At 49.2% G+C, this 16,120-nt stretch overlaps 1 long non-coding RNA gene across 1 annotated transcript; it reads right to left on the reverse strand.

Moving 5' to 3' along the window:
- Positions 1–9,010: 9,010 nt before the first annotated feature.
- Positions 9,011–11,263, reverse strand: LOC102369968. Its single transcript, XR_323106.2, has 3 exons — positions 11,117–11,263; positions 10,713–10,871; positions 9,011–9,285 (listed from the first exon to the last, which is right to left on the reverse strand). It is a non-coding gene; the product is annotated as an uncharacterized LOC102369968 (long non-coding RNA).
- Between the last annotated feature and the right edge of the window lie 4,857 nt (positions 11,264–16,120).

The following is a 16,120-nucleotide window of genomic DNA, read 5'->3' on the forward strand; positions in this document are numbered from 1 at the left end:
GAGCATGCCAGCTTCTCCCCAGCCAAATTTTGCCATGGCCTCACTCTCCCCTGCTCTCAGAGACCCATCCCTCTGAGATCCTAGCTGGAAATGGACTGATCGCTGCAAAGCCCAGAAATAAAAGTCACTACCAGGGTGTGGGAGGGGTTCCCCATCTGTATCTCCTCTGTCGGGCTCACAAAGGAAACTTCTGCCCTCTGGAGAAGCTTCTCAGTGCTGGAGACCAGCCGTGAGAGGCCAGGTCTAACCTGTCTGTCTCTTCCTCCGCTCAGCTCTTTGCTTTCCTCTTTGTGGTTTCAGAGCACTGTGCAGGGGATTTCTTGCATGAGAGAGGGTCAAAGAGAGTCTCCTGGGTGGGAGGAGAGGGTTTTTTTGCAAGTGGTTTCCATGCAGGGGCACAATGGCTCAGATTTGGACAGATCCCTGGAGCCAAGCTCTGCGCCTTCCAGCTCCAGGGGGAAGGAGCATTCTTCTGATCCCTCCAGCTACTGGACTTGCAGCAGCCATGGGCCAAACGGGCTTCTGGTGTAAGCAGGTGCAACACCACTCACTTGCTCCGATGCTTGGATCCATGGTCTGATCCAGGCAATGACAGTTCTTACTGTCATAATGTCCAGCTGGGTTTCCTTGGGGTGTAGGCAGGACTGTCGTTGGCCGTCTGCTTTTTATGCATCCTCCAGCCCCTGGATAACCAGAGCCAGCCTTGCTTCTAACAAGTACAAGTTTAGTGGTAGAAACCACAAGAAACAAGAGGCCTCGCAGGCTGCGGCGTGGAAGCTCCGGGGCTTGATCCAGTCTAACTTGCTTGACCACGAGGGGGAAGCACTGCTCTTTCACGGGCAGCATCGAGGAAGCGTGGTCCTGGCTCACACACCATGGTTCTCCCCAAGAAGGCTCATGCATATACTGATCTCACTTCTCAGCTGCAGGGGCATCAGCCTCTACCCCAGGCACAGTCTTTAACCCCCTAGGACAGGCCAGACATTACCAGATCGTCCCCACCAGGCCACCGCACAGCCTTCAAATGCGTCTTTCTGATTTCTGATGTGGGGTCAGTTTGCACCGCTGAGCCAGCAGGGAAGGGTTACACAGTCTAAGGCGTCACGGCCTCTGCATGCAGAACTTTTGCAGACGAGCCCCCATGAGATAGCAATTTGGGGAGCTGGGGCAGACAAAACCCTAGGCGGTGAGCTGAAAGTGTCCAGGGAAATTGCACACCGGAGGGGAGGGAGATGCGGCAAGGAAGAGACATTGTGACAGGCCTGCCAGGCTGTGTGGCAGGAGGGTTAATTTTTCTCTAAGCTGCCATTTCATATTTCCTTTCAGACAAGCTGAATTGCACAGTAATGGCTGCTGGAGCAGTCGGACAATTTTCTTCACAGTAATAATGACAGTGTCCTTAAAAAGCAAGTGGACGGATGGCTTTGTGGTTTAGGTACTGGCTAGAGACCCAGGTAATGGAGGTTCATCTCTTAGCTCTGCCACACTGTGTGGGGCTCTGAGCAAGTCAGTTAATCTCTTTGAGTCTCAGTTCCCCTGCAATAAGACGGGGGTAATAATGATCCTTTCTTTTCCTGCCTTGGCTATTTAGCTTCTAACCTCGTTGGGTTCAGAGGCTTTCTCTTATTCTATCTATACAGCAGCCACTGCAATGGCATCTCAGTCTATAATGGGATCTTCTGGTGCCACCGTTAGACCAATGAAGGACAGAAGGCACGGTAGATGGGAACCTTATAGACTAACTAAATACGTTGTATATAGAGCACAAGGTTTCCTGAACTTGGGTTCACTTCATAACATGGAAAAGGGGTTGCTATATGTTTTGGAACCACTTTGATATGCTGGGATCTGGGGTTACAAGTCCTCCTTGCATACGACTTCCCCAAAAGTGTGGAGGTGTTTGGTGCTTTTGGAAATTTTAGTACAAATCCCTGTCACCGAGGAAGTAGAGTCCCCTAGACTTACAACGAAACTTCGACTGAACACCTGAGGTACTTTTGGAAATGGGGCTTAGTCCTACAGACACCCAGGAAATGTTATGCTGAGGATTTGGGTTCAGCCTGTTACATCGTTAAGGGCCGACAGTTTGATGGAGTCTGGATCAGACCTTTCCCAAAGCCCAAACCAAATGTTTGCAGACCGGCAGCTCCCGAGCTAATATCCATCTCCTTACTGCTGTCAGGGGTAGTTGTAATTTCCTGGAATTAGAGGAAAATTGGCCTCTGGCCACTAGATTGAGTGAGGACAATGTCCCCTGTACTTTTAAATAAAGGCAGCATCAATTTGTAGAGCAATTCTAAAAATACGGAGAAACAGCGCCGTGACGTTAGCAGGGACAGCAACCTGATAACCAGCTCACTGCAGGGGCTTTTGTCCTATAACTACCTTCATCATTAAAGCTTGTGATGACATTATTCCCTCCGCTTAAATAGGGCACCGAGGCCACAGCTACCTGGGAGGAAGGTTTTTTGATCAGCCTGGAGCAGAGGAACTAGCTGAAGAGGCGCAGCACACAGCACTAAATCAATGGGGTTTCATTTTCATTAGGCACCAGCCTGGCCATTTCCAGCATTGATGGCTTGCACAGCTGCCCTCTGAATTTTTACAAGATTTAATTTCTCATGATGGAAACAAGATGATTTGACAGGTGGATGGGGAAGGCAGGAGAGCGGAGGCGGTGAATGCTTCTGAAGCCTCCCTTTAGCCCCTCGCCAGGGGCTGATGACTTGTGGAGCTGTTGCACTGCTCAGGTGCTGGGGTTTCTGGGACGAGCAATGCTCCAGGCCCTGCCTTGCTGCTTGCCTGGGATAATAACAGCAGCTGTTAAGAGCTCTTTGTGCACTGAACTGGAGGATTACAAAGCTCAACCCTTTAAACTGGAGTCCTGAGTGATGCCCTGCTTGCTCCACCCTAGTTACACCCCTGGGAGACAGCATCAGACTGAGACAGGGGAAACACGGGTTCAGTTCTCAGCTGAGCCCCTGACCTGCTGTGTGCCCATGGTCAAGTCACTTCATCTGTCTTGTGTATCCATTCACTAGCTGCACTGTGGCTACCCCACAGTGATGCCATGCAGGTAAATGCATTAATATCTGTGAGATGCTTACAAGCTCCTATGATAGGATGTCCAGACAGAGAGCCACTAAGTCACCCAGTGGCCTCACAAGATAAGAGCTGTTCTTTCTCTTTCACAAATGGGGCAGCAGGATCGTGGAGATGGGGAGCGACTCACACCCACAGGCGGTGCAGGAAATCAGGGGCAGAGTTGGAAACCTGGTTTCTGTTCAATGCCACCTGCAAACAGAGAGAGGTTGAACCCAGTCGCAGCCTGGAGCTTACAGACTATGGGAAACATCACGCATATTTGTAGCCTTAAAGCACAGAGATTTGGAACCGTTTTTTCCTCTTTCCTAGCCATATCCACACGTGGCAGGGTCCGTGCTGCAGGGCGGCGTGCCCTATTGGCGCGTGGTGCGAGTCTGTGCTGTATGGCAGGCTATGATTTGTTGTCACCTTTATAAGTCAGAACAACAAAATCACTAGTCTTCCACGCAGAGCCAGACGATGAGCGGCAGCGCATCATGCCGGCTCCTGAGAAACATCTTTCTTCGCTGGTTCTTCTGGAACTTGCCCACCTCGGCCGTCTCCTGCAGAGCATCAGTGTGTCACTCTGGCACGGCCCTGTGGTGCCTGTGGGCCATTTCCTTTCCCCGCATCCTCTGTGGGTCAGTGTCACGTCCCAGGGCAACCCATTTCGTGGCTCCCCTAGGACTGTCTGCTCCAGTTTCTCAGGGATTCGCATACCCCTAGGACAGCGGTTTTCAACCTATGGTCCAGGGATCTCTGGGGTCCACAGACTGTGTCTAAGGGGTCCACGAAAGATGACCATGATCAATCAAAAGAAGGTGAATACCTACACTTACAATTCAACGGGGTCCACAAGTGAAAACAAGGTTGAAAACCGGTGCCTAGAAACATGCAGATTTCATAGTCCCCCAAACCCTGGGACTCAGCAGGTTTTTCTCTTCACTTTTCTCTACAGCCCCTTTTGGAGCTGGGCTCTTGTCTACAGCCCTCTATCAAATTGCCCAGCCCCAGGCCATATCTTAGCCGAGTAGGTGCAACAACATATTTGGGGAAGGAGTCAGGCAGTGAAGGGAAGACAAGCTGGCGAGCCCTGCCGTTTCTTTGAATCCAGGCTAGCCCTACCGGGTGACTGACACCAGTGATCAAAACCCAGCAGCGATGCTCTTTTCTGCTTCTGGCTCTTCACTTCTCCCAGGTCTTGCCTTGCTCCCACCTCTCAGATCTCTTCTTTTAATGCTTCTATATATCTTGACTAGTGGGTGACAAGGACAATATCCTTCATGTTAACAGCCTGGTGCTCAAATGATTCTTTGCTTGTGCTGCCTATGGAAGGAGGTGTACTCATCAAGGCCACAGAGAGCTCAGGTAGGGCAGTCTGCTCTGGACTGTCCTTACCTTCTCACTGATCTTTCAGCCATGTGCAAGACGATATAATAAGGCAAGAGAAGCAAATGCAGCTTTCAAGAGCCTGGCCTCTATACATCTCACAGCAAGGAGAGAGCTGGTCAAGAAAGGCCCAGCCCTCAAATGGGCAAGCAAACCGGGAACCCGAACTTTCTGATTTCTACACAGACTCTCCATGGACAATTTAATCTGACTCCAGATGGGCATTTCACTCTGAGGATTTGTACTGCTTGGGAGATAAGAGTCCATTGCGCGAGCCTGGGTTGCACCAGTGTTTGTGATAGCTGGAGCTGATACTAGCAGAGACACAGCTGGCCGCAGCCTTATTAAATAGAGATAATCATAATACCTGCATTGTCCAGGTACTGGCTGCAACTACTGCCCAGGTGTTACTCTACACCCTGTTTGTGTAATGATAGCACCAGGTGCTGGTGGTTACCTGGATGGTGCAGCTAAGCTCTTTAGGAAAGGGCCACCTTTCTTTGTTTCATGCGCTCCTACTGAGGCTTGGAGAACAAGAAGCTCTGTTCCGCCCCAATATACCCAGGTGGTTTATGAGCTGCACGCTTGTGTTGGGGGCAAGTGGTAAACCAAGCGCAGAGGCTGGGAGCCTGATGGGGCTGAAAGTCATGCACTTTCAGCCACCAAAGGCCCATGGGACTCAGGAGCCAAAGTGCAATACGTCCCGGTGAGTGTGACATGGACCACTGCAGTCAAACAGAAGGGGCAGGCTGAGGGTCGGAGTCCACCTCCTCACTCCCTTCCTCTGCAATAGGGCCCATTGATTTCATACCCATCCACTGCCTCCTGCCTTGCACCTAGGATGGAAGCTTTTTGGGGCAAGCACTGCCTTTGTCTTCCATGCTTGAACAGTACCTGCCACCCCGGAACTTGGATCATGATAGGCATCCACTTTGGCTAGTCTAAGGTGCAAATCTACCCTGGCTTCTACTTGACTTCAGACTACTACAGCCACCTATGCCTCTTGTTCCTAGGTGTGACATCAGTACAAACCCTTGGGTGCTCTTCGGCATGAGGGAGTGCCAGGATCTCACCCAGAATTTATCCAAATTCCTCCTCCAGTCAATTGGGATTGGATTGAATCAGGATAAAATGCACACCCGAGTCAGAATTTAGTGTTCAAGCCAAGTGGCTTGTGAACGTGGAGTACAAAGTCTCAAGGACAAAGTTTCCACACCAGTGGGAGTTAGCTAGCAAGGAGGGAGAGTCATGATAAGCAGCCATGAGTGAGCAGAACAAATCTTGCCCCCTGTATATGTTCTTTGCACCCTGTATCAGCCTCTCAAAGCCTACCACCAGTATATTATACCGGCTTCCCACTGATGTATTTATTCTTACTCGAAAGTAAGTGTTAGAGGACTATTAAGATTATTTACTTTAAATCAGGATCACCAGCCTGAGCATGGTGACGGACACTGTCCCCAGGCCATACACTGCTTAGAAGAATGTTGTTTTCTGGTTGGTGCCAAATAGTGTGTTTCTGTAGCAAAAGTTTGCTCTTGGGGGAGAGGGGGGAAATTCACCCCTGTGCAGAAGGCTTAGGCATCACTTAATCTGTATTTTGAGGAATAATTAGGACTTAAATAGTACTTGGGCTTCACACTAGCCACATGCACATGGATGAGATTCTGTAGGAGGCTGAGATATGACTTATCCCTGACTGGTACTCTGGGAAATACCCCCTTAAGTCAAAGTCCAGGAGCCGAACAAAAATTCCACCTTCTCTTGATACCAAATGAAATCAGTGGCAGTCAATCAGGTTGCTGCATTTATTCACAGGTCTAAGAAAAAGAATAAAATGGTGACCGATCAGAAGCTGATTTATTTTGGAGGCGGTAGTAACCCCCTGTAGGCTTATCTGTGAGCCTACCCGAGGGCAGCATGTCAACGGCCTGTGAGCAAATGCCATGCTGTGGTGAGCGTTCAGTAGATCAAGGGCCTGATCTTGAAAGATGCTGAGTACCTGTAACTCCTACTGAAGTCAATGGAAGCTGCTCAGTGTTTCTCAGGCTTGGGTGTGGCAATACCAATCATCCCAGAGGTTCAGACAGCGAGAGAGCTGCTTTGCTATAGACTGGAGCTGTTTCAACCTCCGATGCTGGAATCCACCACTCCTTCCCTTCCAACCTACCTCCTATATACACAGGCTCCAAACTGGGCTGCTGGAACATGTTGGAAATGGCCCAGTCGCAGATAATGGGGATGGAGAGCTTAGCCTCAAGCTACCTTAGAAGAGGCTGGCCCTTCATGGAGAGATTTCCAGTGGCTCTTCCAGGCTGTAAATTAAACCAACAGCTTTTCCTATAGAACAGACCACAGGGGTGGTGGAAAAAACAGCATGGCCTTATTGCTGCAATTTCCTTTGGTTTACATCCCTGTCCCAGCTGAGTCTGGTGGTGCCCACTGTACCCAACTTATTTTTTATTACAGTGGCTTAAGGAGAGACGGGGACTGGGCAGGCAGGTGGGGAGGGCGGGAAATGCTTGGTGCAAATTATATTTTGAGCTGTTGTGCTTTGCCTCTTCGGCAGATAATAAATCTCTCTAGCTGTGCTCCGCCATATAGGATTTGTCATTAAATGCAATTAAACAAACGCTGCAGGTGTCCTTGATCAGGCCTGAAGCAGCCCATTCACAACCGCAATGTTATTATCATCCTGACAACAAAACACCAGATATTTCCTGAGCAGCTCTGATCGATGAGATTGCCTGATGTGCAACCATGGGGAGGGGAGAGGACAGGTTGGTGGGGACCTGTTCTTTAGAGTTATTGATGGAAAAGTCAAAAAGCGGCTCAGCAATCAGAGAGTGATGGAAGAACAACGCGGAGGATGTGGCAGGGATGCTTGGGGGACAAAAGACAAATGTAACTGATGCAAGGCATGGCCTCAGTGGTCCATGAGAGGGAAGGATGTGTGAAGGCCCTGGCCAGGAACTCAGGAGACCTAGCGTCCAAATCTGGGCTGCGTCACAGATTTCTGATGTAGTCCCAGACAACTTCCAGTGGGTCTGTTTTCCCTCTCCCCACAAGAGCCCAGCTCCCAAATCAAGTGGCCAAATGGTCCAAAGAGCCATGGGTGCTGGGGCTGAGCCCCTTTGAAGGATGTGGCCCTTATATCTGCCAAAGCCTTCATCTGTCTAATCTGCTGAGTCTAAAACTTCCTGGGGCAGAGGCCTTCTCTTACTACAGGACCACAGAAAGTAGGGCTGGAGGGCCCAGGATTGGCTTCCTGGTTCATCCCCCTACCTCAAGGTATGAGAAACCATTCCTGACAGATTTGTTCAACCTGCTCCTAACGTCCCCCCAGTGGTGGAGATTCCCCAGTCTCCAGATGTAATCTATTCCAGCATTTAACTACCCTAGCATGCAGGAAATGTCTAATCGACATCTCTGCATCTGCAGTTTAAACCCATTACTTCTTGTCCTACCTCCAGTGGACAACCAACTACAGGTCTCTGCAGTGCCCAGCATAACATGGCCTTAACCTCAGGGAGGGCCTCTCAGTGCTGCTGTAACACAAAGAATAATGCAGTTACTCCAGATTTATACCAATATAAGGGAGAGGTTCAAAACTAAAGCCACAGGGGCTTCTCAACCATTTTGATGCCTGCTCGCAGCCTGGTCTCACAGATGCTCAAGTCCCACAGCATACAAGTGTTTGCATGGCTGGGCCCTAAGTGGAAGATCTTTGATGAGACTCTGGTTGCAGGGTGACTACCTTGCTTGTTCTCCTCTGCACCCCAATGCTGACTGCAGATGCTGCATCCAGTTCTATACCCTGCACCCAAGTCTAATCATGAATTAAGGTTGAGTCCACTAAAGTCTATTGAATCCCCCCAGGGTGAGGGCCACATAGGGACAGAATCAGAGTGTCTATTCTGCTGGGCTGGACTGACTCACTCATGTTGCTGTCAGCCCAAAGCAGCTCCTCTTACTGCAGCATCCTTGCTTTTCCATAGCTTCCATGGAGCGTGAAAGTTAGCTCAGTGCATACCCGACCCCCCTTCCTCCTCTCTCCAAAGCCCCTGGTTCTCCATGCTGGCTGAAGAAGGGCAGATGAGCACAGCCACTGTTTCTAGCTCCTGTCTCTCTCTGTCTTTCCCTATCGACTGCATGGCTCCCAGGCTCTGGAGCTCCTAATGGGCAGTGATCCATGAGGAAGGGAAACAGGCTAGTGAAAATCCCACCCCTGTGGGATTGCCTCCACACAGGGCTGGGCAAAACCTAGTGAACAGTCATGTAGCTTGTGGACAGACAAGAGTTATACTGTTTTGGGGGAATTTATCCCAGTTCAGGTGAATCTGGTGCAACCATTGTCTGTGCACCTATTTCTCTCATGGGAAGCTAAGCCCACCTTCACTTATGGTGGGATAGGAGCAAGCAGATAGAGCGATTGCAATGGATCACTTGCAAGTAGTAGCTGCCATTCCCATTTAAAGCAGTGTAACTGTTCATCCGTCCACGCTCTCAATATTCCCAAAAGCATTTGCTTTAACTGCATGTAGCTACTGTTGCAGTTTCATCCAACCAATGCACCTTCACCAAGTTTTCAACCCAGACACTGGTGGGGAGCAGGATGTGGAGAGACGGGGCCGGCGTTTGCAGAAAATGAATGTGACGGTGTCATCACAGAAAGGCTCGCGTGCTGCGACAGGCTGGGAACAGGAATATTGTTGCATGGCTTCACCGAACAATCCCAGCCAGCTCCCCTGGTGTGAAGGTCAGGGACTCACAGGGGACTGTCTGCCATCAAAGCCAGCGAGACAGAAACATCTGCAAAAACCAGTCAAATTATTCTGCTTGAGTCACTTGCTCAGCTCAGCCTCAGGGTGCTCAGAGGATAATCCCTCCCTCCAGTCTCAGGGAATCCCAGTCTGGCCCAGTTTCTTGCTAGAACACATGAAGGGTTGCAGTGACGGTAGATCACTTGCATTGCTAGAAACATACACCCACCACCACTGAGCCACTCATACAAGTCTGGTCTGGTCTTCAGCCTCCAGGTGGAGGAGACAGAAGTTCAGACATGAAGACTGTGTGCTACTGATCCATCCAGGACAAGCTTCAGGGCACTAACAAGATCAGCAGATGAAGGGCATGGTTGAACCTGCAGCAATGTAACTAAGGCTTTCAGACCTTGCTTTGTTCCTGCCACCAGTGCCTGCTCGCTCAGGTAGGCAAAACCCCCGGCCATATTTTTTACCTTCTTGGTAGCTGAGCCAGTCCTGAGTACTACACTGAACTTGCTTCTTATTCTTACCCCCCACCCCCATGCAAACATCTGCAAATTTCCCACTGCCATCCTGTGTGTCCTTCGCCAGATTCACCATTGTGGCCCAGTCTGCGGTTCTGTGGGATGAGCTGTGCTCTCTGCTGGCATCAGTCATCACAGCCCCACTGAAGTCAGTAGAGCTCCAAGCAATTTAAACCAGCAGTGGATTTGGCCCTAAAGCCCTTCTTGACATTTTCATTTGGAACAGGGAAGTCAATTTATGGGGCATGAGTCTATCCCCAAGTATGGAAAACAGGGGGTTGGCACCCTTCTTGTCCATCTCTGGCCGCCTTTGGGATCATCCGTTGGCTGTCTAGGTTTTGGTCTCATTTAAGCCTGCGTAAGTCCACAATAACTTTGATGTTGTCAGCCAAGCTGAGCAGAGCATGTCCCTTTGTGTGTCTGCTTCACGGAGAGACAAAGCAGAGGACAAGAACCTGCTTGTTGCAACTGCAAGGCTGAAGAGCCCAGCGGTTGTTAATAAGTGCCACTGGGATGGATCCACAGCTGGGCCTAAACCAGCACGGCTCAGCCTCGCTCAATACGAGCTTCAGGAGAGCGAGGCTGATTTCCACCCAGCTGAGTAGCTGGTGTGCATGAGAGGAGGTCCCTGGCATTTCCATCAGTGGGTGTGAGCGTGCTGGAGAAGCTGGACATGCGAGAACGGGCATGAGGGTGTGTTGGGGGCAGGAGAGGAAACAGAACCAGTCCAGACGCAAGTGTTTCCCGTTCTCCCCTCTGCTTCTCATATGAGTGCCTCCCCCTCTCCATCTCTCTCTTTCCAATTGTCCCCTTCCCTCCCTCCTCAGGTCCCCTCTCTCTCCCCCTCTGCTGCCCACCCCCCTTGCACACCTTTTTCCCCCCACACTCCTTTCTAAACAGGTGCAGTTGCCACTCAATAGACTTTAATTACCACTTCAAGGGCTCTCACCAGGGTGTGTTGGGAGGGCAGAGATGAATTTTCCTGAGGCCGAGGCTTGTTGGAGCTTTGTAGTCAGATTGCAGCAATCCTGTCAAAAGATTTAGCCAGTCTCTTTGGAGGAGCTGCCTCCTTTTCTCCTCTCTGCTTATGCTAACAGAAGAAGCAAACCTGAAAATAAAACAAACCCAGCCATTAGCCATGCTCACTGTCAGGAAGGCGATCTGGGCCAGAGAAAATATAAAGCCTAGTTTTCAAGCTAGGAGTCTAACTAAGCTTCTCACTCATTATTTCAGCTCATAAATGAGGCCCAATATTCAGAAGTGCAGAGAACTCAGCAGCTCCCCTGGCATCTGTTGGAGGAGCTAGTGGTGGGATTTAAAATAAATAATAAAGGGGTTTGGAAATGACTTTACCTGCTGTTCTGCATTGTGCTCTTTCCACCACATCTCAGTGAAGAAAGACACCATGAAGGTGTCCTGTGGGGATCCTGGAGGATTCCTTTGGACTCAGCGTGTCTGCTGCTTCATCTCTTCAGAACGGCCCACCTATTTGGCAGTCATTCTCCATACGTTTACCTAGTAGCAGAACATTGTATTCATTAATTAATACTCCTTCTTTTCCAAGAGAGACAAGATGCTGCCCTGCTGTTTTCATGATTTGGGTCAGCCTCTTCTTGGATTTCTAAGACTGTGTATGAAACATGAGTATAGGAGGACATAGGCACACCTGTGTACATGCGTACGTGCGTGTGCACATTCATACACACACACGCATATATTTTAAGAACTGTCTTAATGGGCCATTTCAAAAAGTAAACTCACCGTCTGAGGTTGGATTGAAAACGAGAGTTTGGGTAAAAATCTGAAGCTGGGGAAAAAGAATTGGTTTGGGTCAAGCAAAGCAGTCTTTACTTTTGATAGAGTTAAAATGTTTAGTTTACTTTTGATTTGGGTTATTTTTAACCTTGGCGGGGAAAAAAAGCATTGAAACAAATGAGTCATTTGCAACTGAAACATTGGGGGGAAAAAAAGAAGTTTCTTTTTGAAGACTTTGAAAAGGAAGGTTTCCATTTTATTAGAATGTTTTTAGGATTTTTTTGCCCTCCTCCCAGAATGAACCATTCAGCAAAATGGATGCCAACCCGTGACCTATTCCGGTGTTGCCAATTCTGCCTGTTTTTGTGCATGAAATGCCATCCAGTTTCTAACAAAGGGCCATTAGGAGTGAAAAGTGCAGCAGCACTGCACTCCTAAAGGATCGACGCTCACTGGTCCAGCTACCTACTTTTGAACAGCTGCCCTTGCATTGTTGCCCACAGAGGTGGGACTGGGCATACTCGCACTTGAGCCAGTGTGAGTCCATGGCAGCTGGGCACCTACAGTCCTTGTGCCTCTGTGCTGCCGTGCGTACCCACATGGCTGGGCACAGCCTCCTGCCTGGGACCTCAGTGCATGTTCATGCCAAAAGGCAAGCATTGCCTTGTGCAGAGCATCCATGCAACAGAGTACAGCCAGCTTTGGGCTCTCGTGTACACACTATTGTCCCTAGTACGCAGCCCAATCTGCTCTGGGCACTATCTTATATATTAGAAGCCAGCTCACTAGGCTGTATTCCCGGCTTGTACGTCCTGGGTGTTAGTATCCACTCATTCTTTCCCTGGGTTTTCCCACTGTTTCAGTGAACTGGAATTTTAGATTTTTAATTGATTTTTTAATTAAATTACACACACACCCTGTTTCATTTTGGTCCCCCTGAAATGTTTTGCTTGGTCCCATTCATCTTGGTTTTGTTTTTTCAAACCCTTTAACAAGCCCGTTGAATTTTAGGTCAGATTTTTTTTTTTGAATGATAAATGCTGCTGTAAAATGAAATGCCCAACACTTTTATTTAGAAAACATTGAAATAAAAGTGTTTTGATGCTTTCAAATTGTCCCTCCCCCTTTTTAGGCTGGATTTCATCACCAATTTGAACTGGATTCTCTAGATAATTTTGCTCTCCCCCCCCTACCCCACTTCACCAATGAGTAAATTTAATCCACATCTTGCCCAGTGGACAGGTCTCTAGGCCTAGAAAGCCCCATTCAGTACACCTTCTTCTCGGTTTTTTAGAAAACAAGCAAACCTTGGGTCCACTTCATACTGGGAGCATATTCCTAAATAGTCAATAAAAGGCTATTAAGTAATCAACAGATGTTTTAATTAATATACATCAACTCCTAGAGTCCAATGCGATGCTTATAAGGTTCCTATGGCACCGTCTCGCCTGAATTGCTCATAGCCACATGTGCCTCATGTCTGCGACATACCAGCCCATCCCTTAGTAACTGTTTATAAACTAATGATGAATGTATCCTTAATAGACAGTACAACCAAGCCCCTGCCCTGCTAGATCCTCTCTGTGCCCACCCCTGCTACTGGAGCCTGGACACTGCCAAAGGAATCTGATCAAATACATTGTTTTGGGAATATGCAGCTTTAATTAGCAGCACAAAACCCAGCTCCCTTTGTTGCAGCCGGGCTTGGAGTAGAAACCTTTTCTCCCTGCTTGGGCTCCAGCACCAACCCTGGGGACTCTCCCATCTTGAATCAGCCCCTTGCTCTTCCTCAGGGACCCTCTAGTCTCTGGTTTGACCTGTCCCAAGGTCCTGCTGTTCCTTCTCTTCCACCTTCCCCTCCACAGACAAACCCTGCAACTCCTTTACCCTCTTGAGCACCCACTCCCATCCCCGCTTTCCTTCCAGTCCTCTGTGCTCATCTCCTCCTGCCTCTCCAAGCATCTTCCTTTCACCTCCATTTTTTTAAAAACGCTTATCCTCGTCTCCTGCTCTTCTTCCCCCCTCTTGCGGACTTGCCTCCCCAGGCCCAGCTCCCACGGTTGCCCCTGCCGTTCTGTGCTGGAGGAGGCTGTGCATTGATCACATCTCAAGCCTAGCTCTCTCCCTTCCCAAGGCGCCAATGGAAATGTCACCCGTGAGATAATCATCATGTTGCTCATGTCCCTTAATTGCTCTCAAAGTGCACGCTGTGGCTGCGAAGCCTCTTTGAAAGGCAGGTTTTGGCCTTTGGCACGTTATTGACGGGCTGCTGATAGGCTCCTTTGTCGAGGAGCAATTTTGTCCCTTTTCCAGTACATTTTTTTTTTTTTAATTTTAAAGACAGCCCTTTGAGAGAGTAGATTTTAAAAATAGAGCTTTGAATGAACAGACTCCAGGTTAGCTCCTAAGAAACAGTGGCCTCCGTGGGGGCCGTGAAGCACCAGCATCCATCAGGATCAGGCCCACGGTGTTTAATACAAGACTACACACACACAAAAAAATCAGAGATGGAGGCAGGCGGCAGCCTCAATCACTATAGTCTCTTTGTCCCCCTTGCTCCTACATAGTCCCTTTAGTGAATGAGTTGTTGACTTGTGTGGGCACTACGGCACATGGTTGACACAGCCCAAGGGTCACAAGATCAAGGCTATAGCAGAAGTGCACACGGGCCTGTCAGATCCCAACGAATCTATGGATCCGGCCGAATACTTTGTCGTGAGGACGTGGGAAAGGAAAGGACGCATCCTGTCAGCCACTAGATGTCTCCGAGCGCTCAGGAGAAACTGTGGCTGGTAAACAAGTAAGAGAAGGCTGGGAGTCGAGCTGTGCAGAAACCTGCGTGTAGCTCTTTAAAGTGGGCTATGATTTCCCATGTCTCCGCATGCTCTCCACCATCTCACAGGCCAACCAAGGGTGTATTATTTTCTTCCTGTTCTCCCATGTGCCACTGAAAGGGAGTACGTGAGAATACAGTGAAACACCCTGCCTTCGATTCTCCATGCCCCTCAAAACCAAAGCTAGGGCAAAGATTCTCCTTTAGCAGCGCAAGGGCTATAACACACAGCTAAGCAATTTGCACGCCATGCTGCCAAGGACAGTAGTGCACACGTACGCTTGGCTAGTTCCTCATCACAGAATCACTGGGACAAGTTCATTCTTATTTATAGTATGGTGCCAGCTAGCAACACCCCCCAACTTCAGGGCCTCATAACAGGCAACGCCACCCTAGCTAAGGGCCAACTGGGGTGCATCCGGCTAGCCAGGACACCTCCTGAAGGGCTGCAGGGCACCTGCTTGTACCCACCTGGGGCAACGGTCTTCAGGCTGTTCAACAGATTCATTCAAAGTGCAGGGCACTTTGCCGTAATGGCTGTTCCTGACTGTCTTCCCCAGCTGTGTGAAGCTGGTTCCATTAGACTGGACATTAGGAAGAACTTCTTCACAGTTCGAGTGGCCAGGGTCTGGAACGGGCTCCCAAGGGCGGGGGTGCTCTCCCCTACCCTGGGGGTCTTCAAGAGGAGGTTGGATATGCATCTAGCTGGGGTCATCTAGACCCACCCCTCTTTCCTGCCTATGCAGGGGGTCGGACTCGATGATCTATTGAGGTCCCTTCCGACCCTAACATCTATGAATCTATGAATCTATGACTACCCTCATCCTACTAGCCTAATGCCTCTGTGCCTGGCGCTGCATAGACATCTTCAACTGAACCCTAACTGAACCTTTAGTCTACACGCAACTAAAATCCCCAGCCATCTATGCAGAAAGGGAACAAAACTCTCTCTGCTCTGAAACAATGTCCCCTGGAATGATGTTGTGATTGATGAACCCCAGCTGAGCCACTGTCTTCTGGAGCTAGCGGTGTGCATTTTAACAAGGAGGCCTTTTCTTGCAGATGTGCATCCACATAGCCAGGCCCCATAATGGAAGCCTGTTCTGCATCCTAAGTCCCACATTAGCCTGTGCCTGTAAGAACCCAGAGAAGTTCCACTGAGACCGTCTGAATGTAATCAGCTCTGCCGGCCTCCCGGACACCCCTAAGTGAGGGCTCTCTACGCAGCTATTCCACCGCACAGCTCTGGTGATTATAATGTTTAGACCTTGATGCATTCACCAGCGATGAAGGGCAGTTTGATTGCAGATGAGAAGTAAAAAGCCAAGAGGCTTGGATATTCAGAACACTCCCAACATGTGGGGATTTGATTGTTTGGCTCAGTAAGGGGGCTGAGCCCTTGAACTTCATTGTGTTTTCTGAGCTGATATTGCAAAACCAGAAGCAAACCGAGCTCACCAATAATACTCATTGACACAGGGGCCTGCCTGACTAAAATTATACAGTGATATTTCATCACTGAAACTTGTAACCTGAATTACATCCAGTTAAATGCCTGGGTCTTCTATGCCACAAACCCCCATGGAGCATGTATATGCATTACACAGTAACAGAGCAGGGGCCATCCTTTGCTGCAGTAAAATTCTTGTTGAAGGGTACAGGACCTGTACCCAACACCTCCCATGATACAAGCTGGGCAAATAATTCACTTCCTGAATAAGTACTAGAATTTGGGGAGGGGGAAAAAAAAGCAGATATACAACACCCAC

This window comes from Alligator sinensis, unplaced genomic scaffold, assembly GCF_000455745.1.
Source record: "Alligator sinensis unplaced genomic scaffold, ASM45574v1 scaffold1295_1, whole genome shotgun sequence".
Lineage (NCBI taxonomy): Eukaryota > Metazoa > Chordata > Crocodylia > Alligatoridae > Alligator > Alligator sinensis.